The sequence below is a fragment of the Lissotriton vulgaris genome, chromosome 1_1, assembly GCF_964263255.1.
Source record: "Lissotriton vulgaris chromosome 1_1, aLisVul1.2, whole genome shotgun sequence".
Taxonomy (NCBI): Eukaryota; Metazoa; Chordata; class Amphibia; order Caudata; family Salamandridae; genus Lissotriton; species Lissotriton vulgaris.
The window spans coordinates 1,674,221,455-1,674,236,311 of NC_141685.1; the positions used below are offsets into that span (position 1 = coordinate 1,674,221,455).

At 40.1% G+C, this 14,857-nt stretch overlaps 1 protein-coding gene across 2 annotated transcripts in view; it reads right to left on the minus strand.

Annotated features, from left to right (window-relative positions):
• The window catches only part of EXOC4 (exocyst complex component 4), a 1,827,849-nt gene that overhangs the window by 700,190 nt on the left and 1,112,802 nt on the right, over window positions 1-14,857 (minus strand). The window lies entirely within an intron of this gene.

Here is a 14,857-nt window from a genome sequence, read left to right on the forward strand (position 1 = left end):
GTATTTGAAAAGAGATTTAACATCATGGAAAAGTTTCAGCTTAGTCCGTTGCACTCTCTGTTCATCTTAAAAATATGGCCTTCCTCTTTCCAATAACCATCAGAATTTAGCTTGTTCGTGGCAGCTGTTTGATTTACCAATCAGCTGAGGATGGCTTTTGTGGCTAGAAGTGACATGACCATTTATGATATCTATTATGCTTTGAATAAACATAAATTATTCAAATCACTCATGAGTAGCCACTAACAGTAAGAAGTGTACACAGGCCAAAATAAAATTAAACTAGCTGAAACTAATTGAGTCTGCACATTCTGAACCTTTACGAATTAACAAGCTTGATTCCTAGAATATTCTAAGTCGCTTTAAGTACCCGAAGAGACCTAGAACATTCTCCCTCGTGTACTGAGTAAGAACAAGAAAAGGGTATTTTATTAGTAAATGTTGAAGGAATCCTTACTTAGCAGAAACTCAAATGTTTGCTAAGTTTCACAGATCTTTAATACAAGAGGTACAAAAGAGGAAGGACTTCAGAGACAAAGGCCCTAATGCTGGAACAATCAGTTGCTTTAATGTTTAAGAAGTCAAGTAATTGTGATTAAAAAAACAACAACAAAAAAACATTAACTGTGGACCTCTTGGAAAGTCATAGAGAGGTATTTCTTCCTGTGAAGATGGATAGCATTTACTTAACATGATAAGGGGGTTTATATATTGTACTTAGTGCGTAGGGGCAGCTTTGCACTTTACATAAGAAAGGACCTATGTGCTGATTTGTGCAGGTTACTGAGACATGGAAAGGCTTTAACAAAAGCTTGCAGCCATAACATGAATGCAGGCCGGGGTAGATCCTTACAGTGGTTGGGGCAGAATAGGGATGAGGCCTGTTTTCTTGAGTTCTCTTTCATTATCTTGTGGACCTTTACTTAGTTTAGAGTTATACAGCGTGTGATACGCATATGGCCAGGGAGCTAAACTTTTAGTTCAATTTACTGGTCTGGGTGATCTTGATTATCACACACAGTGATTCGAAATTGATGCATACTGGGATGGAAGGCAGTGAAAATGCTTGAGATAGCGGCCATTAAATAGTGATGAACCGTGCACCAGCATGGAAAACTTACTCCAGGGAAGTTAGGGTCGATTCCAGGAAGTTGGTGAGATGGCACAGACCCCTAAAATTGGTAAGGGTATGTTTAAGAAGTGTAGAGTAGCATGTGCGTATGTGTGGACGTAGGGTGTGGTCCAGGATCAGAGGTATCTTTGTCTTGGTGTTTTTCTTTGAAGGTGTCTTGTAAGAGAACCACTCTGTAATCCAGGAACTTGCCATTCAGGAGGTGCTGGGAGGCCTTTGAGTTCAATATTAAAGCCAGTCTAAGATCTGGAGCTAGAGCTTGCTACTGTTGGTGAGAATGAACACCATTTTGGTTGGATTAGGTTTATGCTATCCACTGATGGTCACTAATACAACGAGTGCCAAAGTATACATCGCCATCTCTTCATCCATGACCTCTCACGATGGAGTGTATGTTATATCATGTTAAGTCCTTTATTACTAAAGCCTATCACAAGGCGTTTCGTTGATCATGCTCTTTCAACTTTATTACATTTCCAATCAGATGTCCAAAAGTATTTTGGAAGACATATTAATAAACAACAGTTTTAAAAATCTCACATTCAGTATAAAGCAAAATATTTTCTGACTGCTCTTCAAAAAAAGAAACTTTTTTAAAGCAGCCTAATTTCTTCAGAGGAAACGTGTTTTTTTTCTTTTTTTTTTAAAAGTTTGAGTGAGAGATAACGGAGGTCCCCATGGATTACTGCCTACTCCTGAAACTTCCCTTCCTGTCTGCAAATAAGTTGCCACCCCAACTTTGGAGTCTGTAACTTATCAATGGTTTGAGACTGGAATTCCGGTCACAAACCATTGATACATAGGGTAAATGGCCACAACACAACCCTTCTGAATTCAGATTTGGAAACCCATTCTAGTAATCAGTAATGCTTTACCAGCTCCTAAAATTGATTTACTACATATAAAAAACAGTTTAGCAGTTGCAAACCCACAAATTTCGCGAATTGCAAAATTTGCAGCTGCTAAATGGTTCAATGCATGTGACATTGAACGATGAATGAAAATAGAGAAGATGAGTTTATAGTGAAGAATTAGGTGTTGAAGGGTAAAATAGAGTCAATAGCTCTCAGGGGATTCATTTACTTTATATGTGGGACCAAGAATGAGATAATAGAAAACTGACACATGAAAGTGAAATAGCTGCCTTACAGATCTAGGCATAGTGACTAAATAGACTCAATATTATAATTCAGTAGATTTCTGATTGACATTGTTTCTGGTATCTCGAATTTCTATGTATGGTCTCGCTCACCAAACAATGTTGTGAGTATAACTAGAGAGTGGCTTTTTTTTCTCCGCCCACATGTTGGGAGCCAGGAGCACATGGCTAGATTGAGAAGACGTTGTGTGCTTTCACAAAATAAATTCCTTGCCCTCCACGCAGCTGTGATCATTGTGTTCCTTTATCTAGCTGCCTAATCTTACCAGGGGCCCAAGACACTGAAATGCTATTAGTGCGTCTTCTATAACTAGATAATTTATGTTGTTTTTCTCTGGCAGCTGCACAGGTGGGAGGATGGCAGGCATTAACCTACATGTTATTTGAGGTTTGGCTTGACAGTGTAACAGTCACCAGACCTTTTAACCTACACCAATATTAATCTACAGATCTTTGCTTCCACTCGAATACATATCTATATATCGATTCCCATGCTTTTTGTTTATAATGCTTCACATTAGCATACAAAATGCCTTTAAAGCCAGATCTATTTGCATTTGTAAAGCTTGTTTTAATATGAGACACACATCTGTGTTTTATTTACACTAACAATTAACAATGATTGGTAATTCTAGGCTGTGAAAATATGAGCATCAGCAATTACAATATGTGGATGTTTTTGGACGGGCAGAGGGTGCTACTGTGCATCTAAGTGCAAAGTATCCATTCTGTATTTTAGACACAAAAAAGCATACTCAGGTTTTTATTAGTGTTCGAAATTTCACAGAGGTCATTTCACTACATAAGGTGTCAAAACAACGGACCCACATCCCCCCCCACCCGCTTCCAAACGCATTTAGAATTCAATATAAAAACAACTATGATGGGTAGGGGCGCAAACTAATGTGTCTAGAATTAAACATCGTTGAGAGAGTATTTAGATAGATACGTGCAATAGGCGTAATAAAAGAATGCTTTGAAGTAAGTTCGTGGTATAATAAAAGTTGTTGTCATCACCAGCCTGTTCCTAGAGGGCTGAGGGCAGCCATTAGTCTTAGATTCACACCCGATTCTATACTGTATATTGAGAAGAACCTACTGTAAAATGGCGGGTGAGTGACTATCGCCTCCTCACCTCCGAAATCCCACTCTCACATACGAGCACTAATGCCGCTCAATGCCTCAAGATCTTTTGAACATACAATAGTGCACAGCAGCCTTGTAGGACGGACGTTACAACCCAGAGATAGACAGCCGCGCGAGCAGCAGACACCAGAGAGGAATACAAAAGCAACACGCGCCCGCCATTACACAAATGCAACCTGTTTTATCTTCCCATGAAAGCATTCCGAGTGATTTGTGACTTCAATTAAGTGTTCCCTCTAGACAGAGAAGCACTTTCCACAAAATTAAGTACCCTTTTTGTAAATGACAGCCATTTGGATAAATACGCATGTTATTGAGGAGAGAAAAAGACACTTTAGCACTTCTATTTTTCTTCGACTTTCTCTACGTTATCAAACAACAAACTCAGTAGGCTGAGCACCATGTTCAGGGCAGGGACACAATAGAAATGCCTGATAAATGGGAAAACTGCCATACAATTGCAGACATTGCGCAGACATTGCCCTTGTGAGAACGCACACAAGGCAAATTAAAAAAAGATACAGTCGTAATGTTCAAGGAAGCAATGGAACTCTTCTAGGACAGTCTCAGTCAGCGACCTTCTCAGCACAGGCCGAGATAGGGGAGAGAGGTCAACTTCATACCTGTTGGACTTGACCCTTTCTGCAGGGTCATCCCTAAACTTTTTGCCTACACCCTCCTGTTTACTGAACATGTTTTTGTTGGCTTTATGACTCTACACCCTCTACCACTAACTAATGCCAAAGTGCTTGTGCTCTCTCCTTGAACATGGTAGAATTGGCTTATACCCAGGGCCATAGGTAATTTACTTCTAAATCCCTATTAAGGTGAGAATATACGTGCCTAGGGCCCGTAAATTAAATGCTACTAGTGGGCATGCAGCACTGATTGTGTATTTAAAAAGTCGGACATGTACCTTTAAGTTTTACATGCTGTCGTAGTGAAAAACTCTCAAATTCGTTAAAAAAAAATCAACTTCATTATGACATTTTCAAACTTTATAACCAACATCGTTGGCACCATTAGTCGAGTTACAGAGAGAGTATTTCACTGCGAGGCTTTATCAACGCTGCAGCAACAAAACATGAGTGGAATGATTCTGCTTTTAACAAACATCAGTAATACACAAAATGACATGTAATATACAAGTACAAGCAATGATGGACTTCGGGGTACATAAAGCAGGGACTAAGAGGCATGCTAATTACTGAGCTCTGCAATAAAGGGGAGGGATGGAGAGGCCAAGGGCGGGGCGATCTCAGACTGCCTGCTTCTTGTGGCATTGGGTGTCTCATCAGGGGCTAGATGACCATGTGTATTATTACTGCTGCCCTTCTTGACATATATGGGCCATATTGTCATACATACAAACATACATACTTTTTTTTCTTTCTTTTCTTTAGTTTTTTTATTGCAGTTTACAACTAACCCTGGGCTTAGTTCGTGTAGTAGCTCTACGTGTAGCTATGCGAAGTGCACTTCGCACTAGGCGAGCTATGCGAACTGCATAGTTCACTGTGCAAAATGCTGTTTGTACTGATTGCACCGCGTCGGACGCTTGTCCGCACTGTCCAATCAGTGCAAACCGCATCTTGCACAGTGCAAGCGGTTGTTTTCTGCTGCTCAGTAGATTTCTACTTGAGCGGCAGCTTTCTCAACGCGGACTGGTAGTTTTTCATCGCGAGCATACGCAACCACTCACAATGAGAAACCTGCCCCATCCGCGTTGAGAATCTCGCCGGGAGATTTATTTTCCACGCTCGCGATCGGCAAATTGATGTTGCTGATCGCGAATGAGGAAAAAGTCTTGCCGGGATGTAATTTTGCTCGCTCGCAGTCGCCAACTTGACGTTGAGGACTGTGAGCAAGCAAAAAAGAACCGCTACGCGTATTTGCACTGTGCTACGTGCATTTCGCGTAGAGCGAAGTAGCGCAAACTTCGCAAACTACGTGAGCATAGCATAGTACTTCGTCCAGGGTTATTTAAAACATGAAGAAAGAAAAAAAAACAATACCTATACAATAATACAAAAATTTTAAATGAAAGAATAAAACAGATCTGGATCAACTAAGTCTGAAATATATGCAAAACTGAACAGTATCTTTACAAAACATGGTAACGGTTAAGGGAAGGGTAGATGAAGTGCGAGTAATGTAACAGCAATAGAAAAAAATACACTTGAATGAAAGGACGAATAAAATACTGTTAGTAAGAATGCAAGTGGGCATAAGACCATCATAGAGTCATGCAAAATCACCTACAGTAACATTCCGAGGCATCAATGACACCAAGATAAATCAATATTATACATTAATCTTCCAGCTCATCTGACGCTGATTTCTGCGCTTCCTGATATTGAGCAAATAGACTCCAAAAACTCTTTGGACGATTACATGGGGGGAGCATCTCGTTATAGACAGCACTATATCATGTCGTGCTCCCACTCAGGAATCGTAGGAACAGGGCCTCTCATCCATCACATAGCTAGCTGACACTTGGCCAGGAGAACATACATACATACTTTCCAGAGTCCACCGCAGTGGTAGTCCGGACATGGAAGCAGGTGCTGCGGAGAATGGGAGTGGTGGACAGGCTGGCCCTGGAGGGAGACACCATTGTGGGAGTACAGTACCCTCATGGAGTTGCACAGTGTGGAAGGACACCGGCAGTGGCACATACTGGATACCTCAAAGCTTGGGGGCCTGAAAGTGAAGCGGTAATGGTTGATATTTGAGGAAATGCAGGGGCAGTACGCCTTACCTAGGGGCCAATTTTTACACTTTATCCAGGTGCAGGAGATCCATCAACGCCTGAATGGCTGAGTCCATGATCTAGAGGAGGAGAACACATACATACATACAGTGCTGGCCTCCAGAATGCAAATTAGTCTTGACCCTGTTCCCAATGGGAACAGTCCAGCCTGAAATGCCAGGCCAGGTCCTCCCTGGACCAGAAACACGCATCCTGGGACCCGTTTTGGGGTAATACCACAGAGGACCTTTCCTGGCAGCTCAGGTTGGAGAGTTCCAATTGGGAAGAGGGTAAAGGATGATTTTCATATGACTGGGTCCAAACTAGAATGACGTGGCGAGCAAAATAACGATGGATTAAACCCAGATCTGTGACTGGGGGTTAATGTTTGACAATGTTCAACATTCCGTCCATCATCTTTCTTGTGTTGCATTTTCACCCTTAGTTGGAAAGGTATGCCCAGAAGTGGGTCCCGTGCTCACTACGCCACCAGTTTCAAGCTAGCCTGGATGATGAGAGGTGATGTCCTGAACCTGGTGATTGTAGTCTACTTGCACTCCGTAGTGGTCGGCTTGAAAGTGTAACGTAGACACAGCCCAGTGTGACCAGATAGCCGCGGTTGGTGCTTTGTGCTTTTTGGTGCTATTTTTCACTTAAATCTTTAAAAGTTTATAACTCCGGTTATACGGATTGGATTTTTGTCATTGTGGTCTTGTTTTTATTTATTAATTACTGCTCTCGTTTTTAACTTGGTGTGGGAAACATTTTGTGTGGTGTTTTCAAGTTATTACAGTTTAAAGCGTTGCACAAATATTCTACACATTGCCTCTAAGTTAAGCCTGACTGCTCTGTGTCAAGCTAACAGAGGGTTGGGCACTTGGAATTGGGTTGTGCACCATCCTGACAAGAATTGTGATTTCTAATTGACCAGGGCTCACACCCCAACCAGCCATCAACCCAATTTCTTACAATATCCTTATATCCACCTAATTGCAGCTGTCTGCAGAAATACTTATTGATCAGGTCAATTACTATGTACAGTGGGCCAACACCATGACTTACCTCTTTAGTTGCATGCAGAACAAATTGCAAGCCATTAAGAAAGTGTACAGTTTATATAGCATAAAGTGAACATTGCATATGAATAAGCAAAGGTTACTTCACAGGTATTCAGTGTTCTTCTTACTGCAAAGACACAAGCAAATATGCACTTCAAAGCAATGAGTCAGTAATAGCTGTAGAAGGTATTGGAACCACTTAATGCATCTTGAGAGAAGAGGCCATATTATATGAGGATGCAAGAAAGGCTAGCAGAGACGTGCTAGTGCTCAACAAAATCTTGTAGTCATCAGTAAGCAGAAGTAAGTACCAATCTTCAGTTGTTATTTGCCCCTGTTAGAATTCAGTGGCATTGCATTTTCATCCAAGGAGTCAGTATGGTTCTCTTTTCGGAGATTTTTTAATTCACGGCATCTCCAATTAGGTCTGAATTGCTATCGGCACCCAATGACTGTCAGTTCTATATGGAGTTAGGTATAGGAGAATGTATTTGTGGATTAGAACTTTGAGGATATTCAGCCAGATTCATCATCGGCATGTTTTGCGAGTCTGTAATAGCGAATAATAAGGAATCGCTATTACAGACTTGCAAAACGGGATTCATGTAGGAATCGCAAAATAAATTGCGATTCCTACACATTCCTTATTTGCGATTAGCAAATTGCTAATCGCAATTAAGGAATAACTCCCCATTCAAACCTATGGGCCTAAAGGCCCGTAGGAATGAATGGGGAGTTATTCCTTATTTGCGATTAGCAATTTGCTAATCCCAAATAAGGATGCAATTTCAAGGGTGCTAGGGGTGTCCACAGGACACCCTGTAGCACCCCTGAAATGTAAATTAGACTCATGTTGCGCCCACACATGTCCAAAGGACATGTGTGTGTGTAACATACAACTGAGAAAAATGCACAAAAGTGCATTTTTCTCAGTTTTCGCTATTTACCACGAAGTCTGACTTCGCGGTAAATAGCGGGAAAAAACTGCGAATTCACAATTTTTAATTGGGTCATGAATAGCATTTAAGGAATCTCAAATTGAGATTCCTTAAATGCGATGGCAATTTGAGAAATCGCAATTTTTTGCGATTTCTCAAATTGCGAGTACATGACCCAATGATGAATTTCAAATGCCATTTTTGCTGGTGCAAACGGCCGAATTCTGCGATTCGCACCGTTTGCGCCCGCAAAAATGCTTCATGAATCTAGCTGATTGTTTCTTAATGTGATGGAAGAAGAAAGAAACTCATGGACTAGGCTGGAAACATCTAGCATGTTTTTCAGTTAATTAACAAAAATATTTTCAGCTATTGTGGATGTTGGATAGTGGCATAAACATGAGTCAGTATTGATTTGTGACTATGCGTGATGTACAATAATAGGTATAAGCATTAAATGACACTCTAGCCTTTACTTGTGTTATTTTGTTGTTTAGTAATCATAGTAAAAGAACAGATAGTCAAGAAGAAAGGAGTAGGTAAGAAGTTGAGTCGGAGATTAGAAGAATAAAAGGTTATGGGATTCCCTATCCCATTTAGTTATATATTTTTTCTTTGGAGCATTTTGTGAAAAAGACTCCATATTTAACGGGTGCTACTTTTCCCAATACCCGTTTCCCCTCATGAGTCTTGTTCTCCGATTCGAAGGTGTGGGTTCATAGCAGAGACATGGGGGGGGATGACGACTGAATTAATACTCATTCATGACATTCCTGCAGATTATATCAGGCCTGTGACGGCCTGCTCCACAAGTTTACAAAAATGTTTTTCTGCATGTCTTCGATGTTCTTTATCCTGGTCCTCAACTACACCCTCACAGGACCACAGTGGAGTACCCAGACATGTTGTTAACAGGAGATATTAAATATATATTCGTAAATTAACAATACAAATCCTTCTCACAAGAAGAAAGATTAAGTGGTAGTCTCTTCCAATAAAACAATTGCAACTGTTCAAAACCATCAAGTACATGTAGACTAGTATGAACAGTAAGTAGGCAACAGCCAATCCCATCCAAGGGTTTCTCGTGAACACACCCAGCTACCTTCATTATGCCCCTCAATTACATCAAGCAACATATGTCTAACAAAATGGGCTCAAGGACAGGAAGACAGAACTACTTCTTGAGACTGCCTACTTCGGGTTAAATCAGATTTATCTAACTGAAATGAAATATACGCAATTAATGAGAAAATAAATTGTAAAGCTAAATGTTGTCTTTTTCTACTCTCATTCTTCAAAACACCTTATAGTTGGGCTAGTTCTTGTTATTTGAACTGGATTTCAAAATGTACAAATAAAAATGTGTTTCTTGACACTTGCATTGCCCCACAGTGTAGCTTTAGTAAAAATAAATATTTTTCCAATTTTTATATGAACACTTAATACTTCTTCCACTCTGGTCATCTGCCCTTCTCTGACAGTTGTTCAAAATTTACATTTAGTAGAAAAATATATACATATATGAATTTCAGTCTACTGATCAAAAAGAGAATTGTGTACTATGTTCGTGAGTATTGTGTTTGGGATAAGGAAGGAATTTGAGAGAATCAAATTGGAAAATGATATAACGGAGGAGAGCCTATTGAGCATTTCTCAATTAGTTTTAAAACTAAGTGCAGTCAATTTCAGGTATGACCGCCCCACATTTTCAATGATCTTAACAGTCAACAGGGTGAAGAAGATGCCCAGATGAAGACCCAAGTTCCAATGTTGTAAGGGGTTGAAACTTTGATGCTGCTTGTTCTTGGGCTGCATTTATACTGTATTTATTGAGCATGTTTAACTTATAGATCAATAACTTTGCCTCCTAGATATGCTTATAATCCTCAGCCAAATTTTGCCCAAATTGTCACTTTTTTATAATTCACAAACTCATGTGCACTGCACCATTTCACATCTTACAGAACACTTACAGTTTTACTCATTCTACCAATCACTCACTATAAAATTACAAAAAGTTTGCAATTATCTGACTATTCGTTTTTTTACAGTGAGTTTTTATACATACTGTTTATTTACAATTCATATGAAGAGACCTACTAGTTAAGATGTGTCAAATTGCTTGAATTTGTTCAAATGATTCCGAAAAGAACCACTATTTTGCTTTATTGTCCATATTACCCAGGTTCTTAGGATCACAGGGTTGCCGTCTGTACTTTTTTACCCAAATGGATAAAAGCAGCCACAGGGGGTACTCCAAGAAATGGCTTGAAAAAAAACATTTTAAATAAAAAATAATGTTTATTTTTATTTGCCTTTTTATTGGAAATTTCAGACAACCGGGTCAGGTCAGCTAGCACACACTAGAAAAGATGACTGAAACACAGACCAATGTGCTATAGTGTGACCGGAAACTGAAGAAATTTGTAATGGCGCTTTCTTGTGCACTCTTAGCAAGATTATTGATGGTTGTTTAAGAGGATGCTGTGAGTGTAAGGATTTACTTTCCAATCATTTGAGATTCTTCAGTGAAAAAGCCCTGTTTCAGTCTTCTGCCTCACTCCAGTCTGTAAACTCAGCTTATTCAGTTTGCCTAGTATTTTGTTCTTGAAGGATTTTCTTGTGCCTTTTAATTTTGGAAGTGATTTTGAATATTAACGTGCTGAACTTCACAGATATAATGACAGTGTTATACTATGTACTTCAAGAAATTCTGGAGGCGCCATTCTGATGATTTATTTTAGTTGTTAAACCTGCATGTCTGAGTGCAGCTAGTTCTTCATGAGTAGGTTTAGGGGTGGTTAGGGGTATAGGGTTGCAAGGGTATTTTTAGGATTTAGGGTAAAGACATATATGTGGTAAAGGTATGCAATCTAAAGTCATACAAGCTCCATAAACGTATGCTGTGCTAATAATAGAGCATGTCGGTGTAGAAGGTAACATATTAAAAATTCAGTAAGAACATATATTTTTTCCTCCTTACGACACCTGATCTTAGAAGATATCAGACGGCTGGTTGCTTAGAAAACCACCCAGAAATATAGCACAGGAGTCTTGCACCAGCTCTCTATCTCTCCCATTCTGCTTACTTCCCAAAATAAGTTGCATTATCCGGAGCTCTGTGTATTTGTTATAGAAATCAGGAGATCTCATGGGTGGGTGAGACGAGTCAGTAGTAAATTCACGATACTCCTGAAAATTACTAAAAGATGTGACACCTGTATATGAATAACCTGGAAATATATCTGTAAAAATAATATTCACAATTTTTTGGGCTGGTCTACCTGACAGTGCAGGCTGTCTGCAGGCAAAAAAAACCCTATTGTCCACTTACAGTGGGTTAAGACACCACTGATGCTTTCCATTGGTTACCCTTACTGTTACGCACATTTGCTTTCTTTTTATTTATCAGTTTGTGCGAGCTTTTATTACTCTTTTTGCGTCAGTTCCTCGCTTGGAGCATGGACGCATTACTTGAGTCATTCCACTTCTCATGTTTCAAACACTACTGTTTCCTTTCTGGTTAAGCATTCCACAAAGGTGCATGCCTTTCCAGCTGTCTCCCTTGTGCACTGCTCTTACCCCTCTGCTGCACTCTATGTTGCTCTCTCTCGCCTGAGTGCTTCTACCCACCCTCTTAGTGTTGTGCCAGCCCTCATATGCTTCTCCGGGTGTTGTTTTCTCACTCATGTGCTAGCCCAACAACTCCACGTTCTTCTCTCTAGCCCGTGTGCTTTTCTTCACCCGTCCTCAATGTTCCTCTCTTTCACCCATGTTGCTTCTCCCTCTCCTCCGTATTGGTTCCCCACCATGCCCTCCACGTTGCTTCTGCAGTCCCACCCTCCATGCTGCTTCTACCCTCCATGTTGCCTCGCCCCCGCTGTATTGTTTTCTTCCATACCTGCACCCTCAGTGTTGTTTCCCCAAAGGTGCCTAAAAAACAACCAAAAACTTTAACACCACTTATACATTTTTCTATTTATCCTTTAAAATCGGCTTGGTAAATAGATGGAAATTAAGTGCCTGTGTCATTCTGTAGTTGTGCACGTCTACAAAATGACATGGGGGGGTGTATCATAGTGCCTTTTTTTTAGCTTACTCCGTAGCCTTGCGGTACAATCCAGAATTATGTACAACATTGTTAAAAAAAATGCCAAAGCTAATATGTCTGAATGGTGAGACCTTCTGGCTTTGCCAATGCTTGTTTTTATAGAACTCTTGTTGGCCTCTTTTGTCAAACCATGATTTAAGGTTGGTATTCCAAACACTCGATCTATATTTTTGAATGGATATGTCCAGAAACAGTGAGCTAAATTCCACCTGTCTCTCTGGGGAACACAAGGAAAAAATGTTACAAAGTGTTTTTATCCCTTCTGTTCTCCTCATGAGGATGTTCCTCATTCGAAATTCTGCCCGTACATGCACTCTTGATGGTTCTTTTGCTCATTTGTTAGATTTTGCCGCTGTACTTTATTAAGCTTTCCTAATTCATTTTAAACACTGCACCACCATGTGTAGTGGTTTTTTTAACACAGTTTCCCAAAGAAGTAAGTATATGGTGGTCATCCTTGAGCCGCACACGTAGGATGGGGACCAGCATCGCCTACCCTAGCCACACACCAACTCCTGCTTTACGTGAGTGACCCATTCGAAGATATTGCTGACGATGATGAGACTGGTCCAAATCACACATCTCCACACCGGTGCTCTGAAACCCACTCCATGCAGCATGTGATGCCTAGTTCATTGGCAATAGGGAGCAGAACAATATCACTTGACTGCCTTTTTCAGTGAAAACCCTCAATTTAGACAAACATGTATCTTTCCCGTCACATTTTTAGCTCCTTCCTGGCACACTTCACTTTTTTAAAACCAAGAGTTAGCTAATCAAAGTGCTGAATATTTGCCTAAACAAGGGATAAGGGCACATTACATTCTGTGGAAATGTTCGACACAAATTCCCAATTCCCAGGAAAACAGTGGAAATTTCCATGGACTGGAGGCTGATCATGATTCTCAGTGCGCGACAGTCCTTTAATTCTCATACTACAGGGCAATCAAATGGCTGTGCGCCTCAAAGCATAGAACTGCAAAGTACAGAAGATGGTAGAGAGGGATCAATCTCACAATCCTTTGGAAATAAGGGACTACCAATTCCCTTATACATGGAACAAAGTTATAAGCATTAGTTTTTTTATATATACACACAATGATCACATACCTAATCATACAAGATTACCAATTTATTTATAGTAATCCTTGATGCAAAGTAATCCTCTTATCTAATGCTATTAATAAACATACAATATACACATATATATACACATATATCTACAACAATTATATACAAATGGCACAAAAAGACAAACAATATTCCTATACAAAATCAACCTTTTTCACCCTGAACGTCACAATAAATCCATCAAGTGTCCCCCTATTCATTCAGGGAGTACACTAAGATGTAGTCCTGTAAAAACACAATCGGTTCTCGTAGGTCCTGAACCTTAATTCTAAGATTGTGTGAAACAAAAATGAATATAATACAAAAAGTATCATCAGACTCCTCTTGTCAAATATGGCATGTCGACGCGGACGCATTTCGGCCTACAAGATTCTTGGTCAAGGGTGAATAAACGTCCTAAATTGATACACAAAAAGTAACCCATTAGGTATTACACCTATACTCCAGCTGTTAAAATCTCTGTGCCACTGTGGTCCAAAATGAAAGTCACCAGCAACTGAAAGAGGGTGCAGTGTAAAAATAAGGGAACTAAGAAATATTAAACAAATGGTGTGTAAAGGCGGGCATGCACTACATACTCACGTAGGCAGGGACAGAGGATTCCCCAAAGTAAAAATTCCTCCAAACACATAGGGGTGCCTTTGAGAAGGTCAGAGACTCCAGAAGGAGAGAACCGAACCACCTCCAAATTTAACTACCTTCTTATCCTCCTCGTGAGTGAGCGAGAGAGAAAAAAAGAGAAAACTCCCTACTGTCTCACTGATCAAGGTGCATTTAACTCACACCCGGGGAATTCTCAAGAAGATTTCTGAAATTAAAAAAAAACACACGGGTTGCCACCATATGTAAAACACGAACGCTCAGGACTTAAATAGAATAAGGAGCATCTGCGCATGTCTCTTACCTTAAATGAGGAAATAAATCTGATTCACTGGGCGCCCCACCAGAGAGGTCAACAAACACCTCTATCTCGTAGTCAGGAATAATCTGCCAACACATCACAGGCTTAATGTAGAACCATGCATACAAAGATTACTACGTGCTAAAAACAAACTAAATGGAACCTACACTAAACCAACGAAGGACTCCTCAACATACCTTCATATGGACGTGACTAAAACACGGGGAAGGATCGTCTTCAGTGCTCCATCCAGGCGCGCCCCATGAAATCTGACGGGCGCCATTAAAATACAAAGCTAAGCATCCCATGTGATCGGCCCTTGCTTCTAGTAAGAAAACTAAAAACATACTACAAACCACTGTTACTCAAACCACAATAAACATAAAAGGGAAACTAATACACAAAGTAACCACCGCCACAATAGGTTACCAAAAAACGCTATATATATATAAGAAAAATTGTGTGAGTATGCAGGACTAAATCAAACGATTCAAACGGATAACCCTCCACCCACAAATATCAGGGT